Source organism: Micromys minutus (assembly GCF_963924665.1).
Source record: "Micromys minutus genome assembly, chromosome: 11".
NCBI lineage: Eukaryota > Metazoa > Chordata > Mammalia > Rodentia > Muridae > Micromys > Micromys minutus.
The window spans coordinates 55,281,945-55,295,287 of NC_137980.1; the positions used below are offsets into that span (position 1 = coordinate 55,281,945).

Here is a 13,343-nt window from a genome sequence, read left to right on the forward strand (position 1 = left end):
CAAGGATTCCCTTAGTTTGTGCAATTAAACATGACCTGATAGCTTTCGAAATGGCAGCACTGGGTACCATGGTATTGTCAGACTATGAGGCTGCTGGGCTGAGGGGGGACAGGAAAGACCCACAGTCCTTTCTGCTCTGCCTCATGTCTGTGCTGGATGAACCAAGTCTCAACTTCCTCCTCCTTCTGGTTGAGTCTGGCGGCTAGGAATTTGTAGGTTTCCATGTCAGTCCAGGCTCAGTCTCAACGTGTGCCTTTAGTCCCAGTCCATGTGCCCTGAGGACTTGGGATGCAGTTCTAGGAACTCCAAGGTTCTCCTATCCTGACTATAGCAAGTTTCAGGTATTTGGGGTAAAATAGGACACATAGGAAATTTTTCTCCTCCTTAGGAAGGGTAGCCAACACAGGCTGAGTGGTATTAAATTGCAATAATGGAATAAAAACCTCATCAACAGATGAAACTGTTGATGTCACCGGTCATAACTGCCAAACACATTTTAAAACTCAGGAAGAGAAGGATAGTTTACTGAAGTTACTTGGCTAGATGTCACGTTTCTTTTTAAAATTGTTTTTATTTTATTTATTTTCATCCCAAATGTTTCCTTCCTCCCCATCATCCCTTCCCAGAATTTTTAACCCCATCACTCACACACACACACACACACACACACACACACACACACACACACACACACGCCCCTTTTGCCTCTGAGACAATGACCTCTCTCCAGGCATTCTCCTTCTTTTAGGCACCAAGTCTCTACAGGATTAAGCGCATCCTCTCCCACTGGGGCCAGACAAGGCCCCTGCTACACGTGTTAGGGGAGCTTGGATCAGCCCCAAGCAAGGCCTTCGGTGATGCTCTTAACTTCCTTTCCTCTCAGAATGTCGTCCTATTACTTTCATTCTTTTAAGATACTACAATCTGGTTGACAATTGTTTTAACCATTCCTTAAGTTTCTTCTGCTTTCTTTTGCCCTCCATTGTTTATGATGATAAATCTCAATTATGCAAAACTTTATTTCCATAGAATTACTATGTCCCTCTTCTCTTCCCTTTCAAGATTGCTTTCTTGGTTTGGTGCTTATTAGTACAGAAAAGTGTTGTGTATATCATGGCTGTTATTAGGGATTCATCAGAAAGCCACAGCTGAGAGCTGTATCCCTCTAGTCAGCTTCCCACACGTGCACTGGAGCTAAGAATGGGACTACCATTGAGAGACAGAAGCCATCAGGCTCCCCTTCTTCAGGACCACACCTGCTCTGATAGAGTAACTCCTCTCCCCCCTGCCATTTCTTGCTGTTCCAACAGCCACTGCTGGATTGCCTGAAAACTGGGCTGTGAGAAAATGAGAGAGCTGAAAACAGAATTTACTCCCCCACACACTGAGCATCAGATGCCTCCTTTCCCGGATCTCAAGGCAGAGCAGAAGGGTTGTTTGGGAGATTTCTTGTGCTGGTTCCCAGTTTCAGAGTTCGCTGTCTGGAGCCCAGACTAGAAGAAATCCAAGGCAACAAAATTGCTAAGCCCCTGCCACTCCAGTGACTTACCCTAGCCTTCTTTATAGCCCTGTTCTTTCCCTTCAGAATGCCCCGGAGCCCCTGTGTGTATGCAGTTTGTTCGAATTTTCTTGCTACATTCAGTAAGAGCAAGGTGTTTACCCAAGACTGGAATGTAAATGGTTTTGAAACTGAAAAAACAATGTTTCCTAATTAGTACAAAACAAAATGACTGATTTCTTTGGAATAATTTTATCTTGTTTTATGTTTTAACCTTCGTTTGTTGCAACCTCCCTTATACCTAAACTGCGATTCTCTTCTCAATCACCTGCTTTCTGGGGCTCAGGAGAATTCTTTACTGGCTGACAGCATTCCAGATGGCAGTAGTGTGGGTGGAAGAGCTCTGTTGCTTTGGGGACATTGTTAGTGGAGACTTCTGGGAAATGTAGTCTTCTAAATAACAAGAAAGAGCGAAAACAAACAGGAAGACTATGTGGAGATAGATCTCAGTCTTAGAAATCGTCTTCCATTTCATTTTATGCAGTGACTATACGGTGTTAATTTGTTCTGCTCTAAGTGTGAAGTGACTTGTTTAATTCAGGTGGTCATCGAGACAGGTGAAACGTCTCTGACAGGTCAACAGTCTCTGGCTTTGTTGTTGTATGACTTTAAAATTCTTTTCCCTTGACCTTTTTCAGTTGCTCTTTGTGCATTTTTGCACAGTATATATAATATGATGGTGGCCCTTTGACAAGAGAACTGAATTTAGCTGGAGATTTAATAGAAAGTATAACAACTCCCCCAATAGCCATTTACTGCTTTAAAAAATAGAAAAGAGAAAAAGAAACCCTGGTAGATTCAATACAAATACTGACTGTAGAAAAGTATTTGACTCATAAGGAATAGAAAAATTAAAATAATGATTTTTGTGGATAGGCTGATTTACAAAGCTACTTTTGAAATAGTAGGCCAGTACTGCAGAGTCTTACTGTAAATTAGTGACATTGCTACGCAAATTCTGTTGGAAAACTCGGTTTGGGTAGAGCCTGGGGCACCAAGTTCAGCTCTGCACTTAAGTCTCAGCCAACATTTATGGACCACCTTCCGTATGCTAGCTTCAGTTTAGGCACTAGAGATATAGCAAGAGGAAAAAAATGTTCTTTCCCTCATAATGTGTCCATTCTAAGGGAGGTGATAAAGATTACCACGAGTGGTAATTAACTGTCTTTTTTCAATTACAAATCATTAAACACAGCAAAACTCAGACATAAATGCATGGGGGGGCACTGCTGGGGAGATGGCTCAGCCACTCACACGGCTTCCAGTGAGCATGGGAAGCCCACTGGAAGGCATGACCATGTAAAAAGCCAGTCAAGTTGACAATGGCCAAAGACCTCCCTGAGACGGCAGTGTCTGAACAGAGACTTTGAGGAATCGAGGGAGCAAACTGGAGTCTCTCCGTTGTTCCAAACCAACGGAATAGCAAATAAAAGCTGGGTGTAGAGACCCAGCAAGAGAGCAAAATGAGGGATGGGCAGTCATTTAAGAGGGCACCAGAGAGTTGAGATAAAATAAGAACAAGATGGCAAGGTGACAGAGAAAATCCCAAAAAGCTGTGAGCAAAGTTCCCGCTGATCAGAAAGGGCTGGTTCAAGAAGAAGGAGCCTCTTTCCACTGCGCCCAGTGGGGCAGGCAAGAAATGGGGCCAGCAAGTCGGAAATGGTGGACTGTTGAAATCCAGCTTCCCGGACTTTGTGGTCCCCTGAGCCCTTTGATGTCAGGTAGAAGACGGAGACAAAACCAAAGCAAGGATCATTTAGCTTTATATTGCCCATCTTTCCAGCTTACTAATTTAATACGGAAAGGGACAACATTTCTTAAATACCTTCGGGTATTTAAGATTCGGGGTTTTTGTTTGTTTGTGTGTTTGTTTGTTTTTTAAAGCCAAGAGCTCTTTACATTAAATAACGCCTGTCCCTCACAAATTTGTTTAGGGGTTCAAAACATGTTTCTAAAAAAGTCCAGATAGTATTACTACTTAGTGTGTGGCAAGAGTGAGATACTGAGTCCCCGAAGCTGAAGAGATAGACACCCTTTGAAGTCCTCCCCATCCTCCACCTCTGCGCAACAGCTAGTTGGAGTTAATAAAGGACCCCACGCCTGCTCGCTGAAGTCTTGGCTCCAGGGCTCTCAGAGCGAAACCAACTATCTCTTTAAGAAGGAAAGTGAAGACGGGCGGCTTACGCAGCTGCCGGCGAGCTGCCGACTGGCTCATCCCCTCCATCCATCTCTCCTCCCCCGCCCTCCACCTCTCCCTCCCGGCAGCCCCAGCCCCAGCAAGCGCCCGCTAGCCACCTTCACTGGGGCTCCGGAGAGCAATCCGGCTGCCCTCCTGGGGCAGCCCAAACCATGGAAGCCTTCGCAGGTGATGACAAGGACCCCGGGGACCTCCGGGCCCACCGCCCAGCCTCACCCGCCGCACCCAGGAGTGCAAGTGCGGGGGTGCGGGGCGCCGGCCAAGCACAGGAACTGCCCTAGCCCGCGGCGGGCAGCGTGTCCTCCGAGCTTGCGGGTTGCGGCCACCGGCGCTCACCCGCCCCTGTCTCTCTCTTCCCCACCGCCGCAGGTTGCTGATCACCGCCAGGCGGCTGCTGCAGCGACTGCAGAGGCGCTGCGCCAAGCGGCGCAGGAGTCGTGCAAGCCGGCGGGACTGCGGAGGGCGAGTGGACCCAGGTGAGGAGGCCGCGGCGGAGCGGGAGGGGGCCTCCGTGGCCCTGCGGGGGACAGCTTGAGACCGCTTGCTGCGGCGCGATCCCGCAGGGGCACCAGCCGAGGAGGGGATTAACGTGACTCATCCCTAGCCTCCCTCCATTCCCCTACATCCTCATAAGCACCCCTCTCCCTAGCGTGAAATTTACTAATTAATTAGAGGATGCTGAGTTCAGTAGGGAAGACGCCCAAGGTCTCCTTTGACATCTAGTACGTGGGTTTTAGGGAACTAACCCCTCGTCCTTCCTGTTTGTTTTTCTCTTCTGGAATTCTGCAAACATGTGAGCTTCTCTTTGGAAACCACACACCCACCCCAAGGTCAAGTGCCTATGATTGCCTTCCTATCTGGCCCACTGAAAAACATCAGAGCCCTGCCGTAGATTTGGTGGAATTTCCCATGATCCCTAGAGTCGGAAATTTGCCTCAGTCTCCCTGGAGCTTCCATGGTATACGTTGTTTTCTCTTTCCACTCCCTAGCAGGGACCCAGCAGGAGCAACTCCTGCCAGCCAGAAATCTCCCCACATTCCCATGCCTCAACTCTGCAGGGGTGGAGAGGCTGGTCACAGGCTGCCTGTTTCCTTGGCCTTCTCTGCCTAACTGGGGATACAGACTTGGGTGGGTTGGAGGAGTTTCCCAGAAAATGTTGGACTCTTTAAGTCGAGGGGTGTAAGTGAGAGAGCCTGCGGTTCTGGGCCTTAACTTGCTGGTTGGCTCCAAGTAGCCATCTTACTAATTTTTGGGTGTTGGTGTCTGTCTGCCTGTCTGCTCAGTGTAGGGGCTGAGCTAGATGATCCATACAGCTTCAGTATATCACTTGAGCTTGGCTTTAATAATTCTGGAGAGTTGTCTATTAAGACCATTTAAGTTTAGGTCCTTGAAATGATCGGGGTCCCCTTGCTTATTCTCTTTCGACTCTGGACATCTAGTGTGAAATGTTGACCTGTGGGTCTCACAACACTGGCAGCATCAGAGGATTCTGTGGTGATGTCCCTGCCCTGACAAGTTCCTTCCCTTTCTCAAGCCTTAACTCCCTCAATTGTGAATCTGGGAGCAGGGTTTCTGCCTCAGACTTCTAAGGGTGAGATAACAACGGCTTGACACACAGTAGGCTTTCAAGGATTCAGAATTTGAACGCAAATTAGGAGAGAGAGGAGTTCTTCCTTGTCCCACCAGACTTTTCCAGAGCAACCCGGAGATGAAAACATTTCCATCACAAGAGCTGTGACAGTTCTAGCAAATGATGGTCTCCTGCAGTCATGGGCTCGGAAGACCCTGTCATCCATGGGTGGCATCCTATGGGAACAGAAGCACAGTCTTGAGTGCTGGCAGAGAGCAGGAGGCAGGCTCGCCCATTCCGTTCTCTGCCTTCCCTAGAATAATCTCTTCTGAGACCAAGGCAGGAGGGTCAAGTTCTGGGGCCCATGTTTCCTATTTTCTATTTCCTTCTTGTCATTTTCAGCCAGCCAACCATCCTTCTATCTATGGTTTATTCCAGATACCTTTTGCCTTGTGCCAGCAACATAAAGAAGGTTCCCCACGGGGCGGGTGGAGCTTTTGCTGAAGCATCAGTTAGGTCAAAAGAGTGGGATGCGCCCTCCCATCCCTTCTGCCCTAAATCCCTGCTGGACCATGAACTTCTCTTGGCAGAGGCCCAGTCTTTGCTTCTCTGTTTTCAACCTCTGGCCCATGACAAGGCATAAAGTAGGTGCTTAATAAGTGTTAGCTTAAATACATTTGAGAAGATGATGCCTCCAAACGAGCTGCATTGGGAAAAAGAAAACTGTGGTGAGTTGATTTTTTTCTAAGGTCAGACGCTGCACAGGTGTTGGTTGCCATTATATTGAGATTACTAATATTCAGATTAGTATATATTGAGATTACTAATAATTACTCATGCAATATACCAATGGCAGTAATTATTGCCATTAGATGTGCCTAAGAGTTTGAGGTTGACAGTTGGGTCCAGATGGCTCTGGCTAGTGAGCCCTGACAGGAGAGGATTGGGAAGAGTGATCCCGACCATGGACCATTGCTGTGTGAGGGAGGCGCTTCACAGGAGAGCTAACCGAGCTAGTATAGACAGCAGGAGATCAGAAGACCCAGGCCCCAGGTTCCATCCAAGTGCCACTTCAGCGTGTGACCTTGGGCTTCATGTTTTAGTGTTTGTTCATCTCCATCTATATACTGAGAAGATTGGGCTAGATGATCCCTGAGCTCCTTCTGGTTCTGAAATTGTGTTAAGAGGACTTTTAAAGATAAAAATGGATGACTGTTTATTATTCCTAGTATCAGTTATGGAATGCCAGAGCACTAGGGTGATCCTTATTGTATCTACTAGAAAGGGAGGAGACTGAGGCTTGGAGAGATGAGGGATGTGCCTAGGGATGCCTGGGAGGAAGTGGTGGTCTGTCTGGCCCAGAAGCATTGCCTCTTTCACAATCCTGCCGCATCTCACCTGTCCCGTGCTATAGTGTGTGTGTGTGTGTGTGTGTGTGTGTGTGTGTGTGTGTGTGTGTGTGTGTGCCCTGCTCACTGGCATGGAGTTAAGAGGCAGGAAGGCTGTGAAGGATCATGAGGGCAGATCAGGCATCTCCCCAGGATGACTGCTGCAGAGGACACGTGCTGGGCGGAACTGAAGAGTGTGTGAGTCAGGGCTGCAGAGCTCTCCATGAGCTCTGCTTAGCTGACGGATGGAGGGTTCCCCTTTCTCAAGGAGAATGGCTCGGTCCAAATGACAGCCATGACAAATGTACTGCTCAGACCCTCCTACACACGTCACTTTACCCATTTCACAGTGAGGACTCGGGGCAAACAGGCTGAGAGTGTTGCCCGGAGCTGGACAACTAAAATACTGTCGAACCCGGCAAGTATGGAGCTGAGGACACGTCGGCTTGGGAGTCAAGGAAGTGCTTTTAGTTTGAGCCCTCCCTTAGAGTGGGTCACCTTGGGTAAGCCATTCTCCCTCTGAGAGACAGTGTCCCCACTACTCAAACAGACTGAATGTGCTGGCTGGCTCGGAGTCTAGATGTGACCCTATCCCAGCACAGGGTAGAGGAATCCTTGGTCCTTTTGAACAGGGTTCAGTGTTTGTTATCAGTCTTTAGCTAGGCTCTGGGCCCAGTGGGTATGGGGAAGAGCTCGAGCCAGTCCTGAGTTCCAAGAAGCCCAATATGCAGGTATGAGAAGATGTCTAGACGGTATAGTGATAAACGTTATATCACTATAGTATAGGGAGCAGAGAAAGAGTAGGAGATGGTCCTTCCCACCCAGTGAGTCAAGGAGACCTACAGAGCCCATGGCATAGCATCTTTAAATTCCATGCTGAGTTTGAGAACAATGAAAACAAGACTCTTTCTAGTCCCAACAGTGTTAGAGGCCTGTGAGTTCTTTTCCCCCAGTAGCTCAGAAGGTAGCAAAAGAGTCTGAAGGACCACCTACGATCACTAACACTGTTCAGCTGAATTATAATCCCAGGAAGATCAGACCCTTTCCTGTCCTTGGAGGCTTCTAGAAGCAGGATCTGCTAAGTTTGGTTTTGATTTTGTGAGACAAGGTCTCAAGCTGCCTTGAACTCAGGGTCCTCTTGCCTCTGCCTCCTACATGCTGGGATTATAGGTGTGTGCCACCACACTTGGAAGACTTTTCCATTTGTCTGTGACTACACAGAAGGTAGACTTTCTGTACCTTGTGTACCTGGAAGTCACTCTACGTAGTGTCTGTGACTACCCAGAAGGCTCCCCCAGACAGTTCCCAGTGTCTCATACATGAAGAAGAACCACTTACCTTGAGAAGTTGAGTCATTGTTCAAGATTTCCCAAAAGGGCAGGGGCCAGAACCATCCAATAAGAACAGGCATTTCTGAGTCATGTGGGCTCTTTCTCTGTCTAGGCCACCCAGGCCCTAGGGGTGGGCAGCTGGTGCTCAGTGCTGGTAACACTGAGCCAAGAGTCCCTGCAGAGGGAAGTCTGTGTTCCCAAGCTGCTCTACATCTCTTAATGGATAGGATATTTATGAAGTGTTTGTCACATGCCTGGCACTGTCCTCTGAATTGAGGTGCTGCGCCAACCTTAAAGGAGTGTCTGGGAGGCAGCCTGATAAAGAGCCAGCACGAGGAATCTAAGACTGGGACCCTCCCTGCATCCTGCATCCACTCAGGGCGAGGCCTGAGGTCAGGCCTCTTACTTCTCCACATCAAAGAGTAAGAGTCAGAGGTTGGCCAGGCAGTGGTGGTGCACACCTTTAATCCCAGCACTTGGGAGGCAGAGGCAGGTAGATCTTTGGGTTCAAGGCCAGCCTGTTCTACACAGAGAAACCCTGTCTCAGAGAGAGAGAGAGACAGAGAGACAGAGAGAGACATAGACAGAGAGACAGAGACAGACACACAGACACAGAGACAGTCAGAGGTGGGGATGGACAAGGGCCCTTCTAGCTCCAAAGGGCTAAGAACTTCACAACTGTTTTCTTCTGTGACCACTTTGGGGCAGGGATGGTGGAGGTGGATAGGGAGCAGGTACCTGTAACTTTAGGAAGACTCAGATAATGTAACAAGAGGCAGGAACAAACACTCTGTGGATTTGCTAGAGGGATAATGTTTGGAAATGGCTCCATTCAAAGCCACTGCTTGAAAGATAGAGTGCTACAGTTATAGACAGATGGATTCCTGTGTGTTTGGGTCAGGAGGAGCAGCAGGAGCATGCTGTCATGGGGACAAGGGTGGCTATGTAGCAAGGACTGTGTTCACAAAAGTCTACACCTTTGGGAGTCTAGCTTAGCTTGGCCAGCTTTTTATTTTGCTAGATAAGGACATTTCAGATGATGCCCAAAGCTCTGTTTACTGTCATATTGTAAGAGAAGAGCCTCCGAACACCTCTAGTACCAGAGTATACTTTGCTTTTTAAAAACCTCGCTGTAGGCTTAGGGCATAGTTTAGAGTGGAGTATTTGCCCACCACGTACAAATCCATGGAGTCCTTCTTCAGCACCACAGATGGTGGTGGTGGTGGTGGTGGTGGTCGTGTTGGTGGTGATGGTATTGGTGGTGGTGGTGGTGGTGGTGGTAGTGTTAGTGGTGGTATTGTTGTTGGTGGTGGTGTTAGTAGTGGTGGTGGTGGTGGTGTTAGTGGTGGTGGTGGTGGTGGTGTTAGTGGTGGTGGTGGTGGTAGTATTAGTGATGGTGTTGGTATTGGTGGCGGTGGTAGTGGTGGTGGTGGTGTTGGTATTGGTGGTGGTGGTGTTGTTGTTGTTGGTATTGGTATTGGTGGTGGTGTTAGTGGTGGTGGTAGTGTTGGTGTTGGTATTGGTGGTGGTGGTGTTAGTGGTGGTGGTGGTGGTGTTAGTGGTGGTGGTGTTAGTGGTGGTGGTGTTAGTGGTGGTGGTGGTGTTGGTGTTGGTATTGGTGGTGGTGGTGGTGTTAGTGGTGGTGGTGTTGGTATTGGTGGTAGTGGTGGTGGTGGTGTTGGTATTGGTGGTGGTAGTGATGGTACATTATATAATTATTTTAGTTTTATATGTCTGTTTTGCTTGCATGTGTGTCTGCACTATGTGAATGCCTGGTATTCATAGAAGACAGAAGAGAGCATTAGAAGCTGGAGTTACAGATGGTTCTCTGCAAAAGCACCGGAGTTTTTAACCACCGAGCCTTCTCTCTAGCTCCCGTAATAATACATGTAAAAGCCCTAACTCATTCTCCACATTTGCCTTCGTTTATCTCAGGCAAGTGTCCTTGTGTTGCTGGCCAGAGTCAGGTTGCTTGGATTTTAACCCTCGCCTCGTTTGCTGCGTCTGTTTCCTTGTGTCTGAAATGGAAATAATGCACTCTCTCTGCTGAGGTTATTAGAGGGGCTGTTCACCAAGAGAAGCCAAAGCAAGGGCCTCCCACCAGTGTGGTTGTCTACACAGGCAGAGTGAAGGCTGGGCGGTAGTGTGCTCTCTGGAAAGAGGCAATTGCTATCTTGCTCAGCCATTCTTGGCTGCAGGAACCCCAGTCCAGACTTCTCAGAGCTAGTGATCTGTAAAATCTGGATAACTGTTATGATGATGCTGTTTTTAAAATGTGACCGGTGAGGTAATATCTCAATGTGAGGCACACAGTGGGAAGGCAGGCTTGTGCTAGGGTAGGCCCATCCCGCAAAGCTGGGCAGTTGCCTTGGTTCTGCAGCTTGCGTTCACTGGCACTGCTTCTGTGACTTGCAAAGGCTCTGGTTGTGGCCCTTCACTTTCAACAGTACTCTCAAGACTGCCTGGGGACTGAGGTTCCCAGGACCTCTACCCACTTGAATCTGGCCCCAGCCAGGCTTCCTACCTTGGAGGCTGCAGAAGTTTAGTTGGCTTTAGTAGGGGTCTTATTGAGTGTCCTGTGAAGCCTGACATAACCACGTGGAGATTTGAGGAAAGGCCCCTGATGAAGCGGTTTCTGTCTTTGGAAGCTGAGGTACTGCTGCCCCCCACCAGCTTGAGTGGAATATGACCTGACCAGCCAGCAGGCAGTCTGTGGGCTGCTATCACATGACCACTCGAGGACAGTGGGGTCTGGTTGCAGAGGAAGCCTAGAGTGTTCTAAAAGAAGGGCCTCGGAGGAGCTCATAGTTAGCAGGAGGAAACCCAGGAACATGGTTTTAGGGCCTTCCAAGATTCAGATGAAAGCCACTGATGACAGTTGCATTCTTGTGGCCCCAGTTAATCAAATATTCATCAAGCAACCTAATGTGATAAGACTATTCTGGACATGTCAGGGGAGGCAAAGATACAACTATTCATTTACATCCATTCTACTGAGTGTCTGTCTCGGGTCCAAGGTGTGCTCCCTTTCCTTGGGGAGCTCTCCAGCCTGGCTGAATTGGATGGATGGGTAGATGATAGAAGGGTGGATGGGTGGATGAATGGGTGGGTGGGTAGGTAGGTAGGTGAATAGATGGATGGATGGATGGATGGATAGATGGATGGATGGATGGATGGATGGATGGATGGATGGATGAGCAGGTGGGTGGATGATATTCGGGCCCTGCTACATAGAAATTCTACTAACAGATGTGTGCTCTGGATATGCAGCCACGTTGCATTTGGCCTGGGAAACTTGGCAAACCCAGATGAAAGGCAAAGTACAGACTGGCTAGAAAAAGGAAAAATAGCTAAGGAATCTAAGGGCTTAGGGGCCTGGGCTAGAGGTGGAGACATATTTATATGTTTACCAGACCATAGCTGGGTCCAATTTTCAGTGCCTACCTCCCAAAAGAACACCAACTGAAGCCCTTTGTCATGGGTTATCCACACTTTACAGCAGAAAGGACAAGCTCAGAGGGGAAGCAGTTTGCCCCAGATTCTGTAGCTGCCATGCTACAGAACCCACATGGTTTTTTCTTGGTTCTCCATCTAACTACCTCTAAATAACTATTCATTTGGTGACCACATGGGCTGCTGCTGCTGCTGCAGGGTTAAGCACATTGTCACATTTGTGAAGCTGGGACTTCTAGAGAGAGTTGGCCAATGTTTTATGCTGACCTCCTGGTTCCCTATACTGTTGGGACAAAATGGCACTCTGCAGGGGGTCTTCTGCAGGTATTCACAGTCCTAGGAGACAGCCTAGCACTGAAGGCAGAGCCTAGCCCAGTACTTGCCAAGTGTCATCAAGGGAGGCAAACTCTAACACAGTCTCACTGTTGAGGTGAGGATAATAACCAACTAGCAATAAGATGGCACGTTTGGGGCTGAAGAGAAGGCTTGGCAGTTAAGAGTAGGTGTTGTTTTTCCAGAGGCCCTGCTTTTGGTTCCTAGCACCTACATCTGAATTCAGGCTTATAACTGCCTGTAGCTATTTCCAGGAGATCCAACACCTCTGACCACTGAGAGAACCTACACACAGCTCTATATTACTTTTAAAAAATCTGTGGGAGGGGAGAAGATGATGTATCTTCAGAGTTAGCTCCTAGCATCAGAGCTGATCATATAGGCCACGATGTCCTGGAAGGAGCTCCCGAGACAATGTGGTACTGAGTAGCAGCTGAGGCTGACTCATCCTGCAGAGGACCTGGAATTCCAGGACAGGGCACAGTGATGCAAGCTGTGGGCACCACTCACGTTCCCAGGAGAGAGGACAACTGTAAGCTGGCATTTAAAGGAAGGCCTTTGAGGAGGAGGACCCAAAATTCTGGCCGAGTAAGGACTGAGGGAGGAGAGACACAACGTAAAGCAGATGAATTCCAGCTTGATGTTTGGTCTGGGGCTCCCAGCAAAGGCCACATCCCTGTTCCCTTTAGCAATGGAGACACTGGAAATTGTATGTCGGCTCCAACGCCTCACAGGAAAACCAATTTGGCACGGTTCCTCTCATCCCTACACAGCCCTCTCCTCCTTGTCCTGTTCTCTCTCTCTCTCTCTCTCTCTCTCTCTCTCTCTCTCTCTCTCTCTCTCTCTCTCTCTCTCTCTCTCTCTCTCTCACACACACACACACACACACACACACACACACACACACACACCACCTTTTCTGGAAGTGGCAGACTTTGGCTACTGAGCTAAGTGTGAGTGAAGCCTGCTGAACGTCACCTCTGCAGCGAGACACAGTGTGTGACAAAGGACACCTACCTCCTGACCTTTGGGGTCCTGAGCCTGTGTAGAGAAGCCTCTGATCAGTTCTCTGAAGTGGCTGTGTGTCCTCTGGAGCTCCTTGCTGTTCGTGATGAGCACTGGCTTCAGAGTCAAGTCTGGCTCACTTCCAGGTCTGCTAGTTGTTAGCCTAGGGCTTGAGACGCACCGTGTGAGTATCCTTGGCCATGTTCTCATCTACCAATTGTTCCTTCTGGAGAGGAATGGGATGCTCTCCTGAGAGCCTGTGTGAAAAAGGCCCAGAGCGCAGCAGGTAGCCTTCCAAAGCCGCTTCCCTGTTACCTTCTTCCTAGGCATTAGCCCCTCTCCCCTTTTCAAAGCCCCAAGTGACAAAGAACACTACTTACTACCCATGCCCAGACATGTGGGACTTTACAGCTCTTAAGGGGCGCTATGTTGCTGAACGTCTGATTTCTCCCTCATTCTGTTCTCGAGGAGACTTGAATCATTCTTCACTCCTTAGCTCTCACCTGGC

The 13,343-nt window shown here is 48.7% G+C and overlaps 1 protein-coding gene across 2 annotated transcripts in view; it reads left to right on the top strand.

Moving 5' to 3' along the window:
- Nucleotides 1-3,895: 3,895 nt before the first annotated feature.
- Nucleotides 3,896-13,343, top strand: part of SNPH (syntaphilin) — a 42,944-nt gene continuing 33,496 nt past the window's right edge. Inside the window, exons 1-2 of one of the 2 annotated variants that reach the window (XM_080925383.1) lie at nt 3,896-3,923; nt 4,125-4,231. The gene's annotated coding sequence lies outside the window, so the exon portion shown is untranslated. Of the gene's footprint in view, nt 3,924-4,124; nt 4,232-13,343 lie in introns of those variants that run through there. The other variant, XM_080925382.1, reaches the window with a different exon arrangement.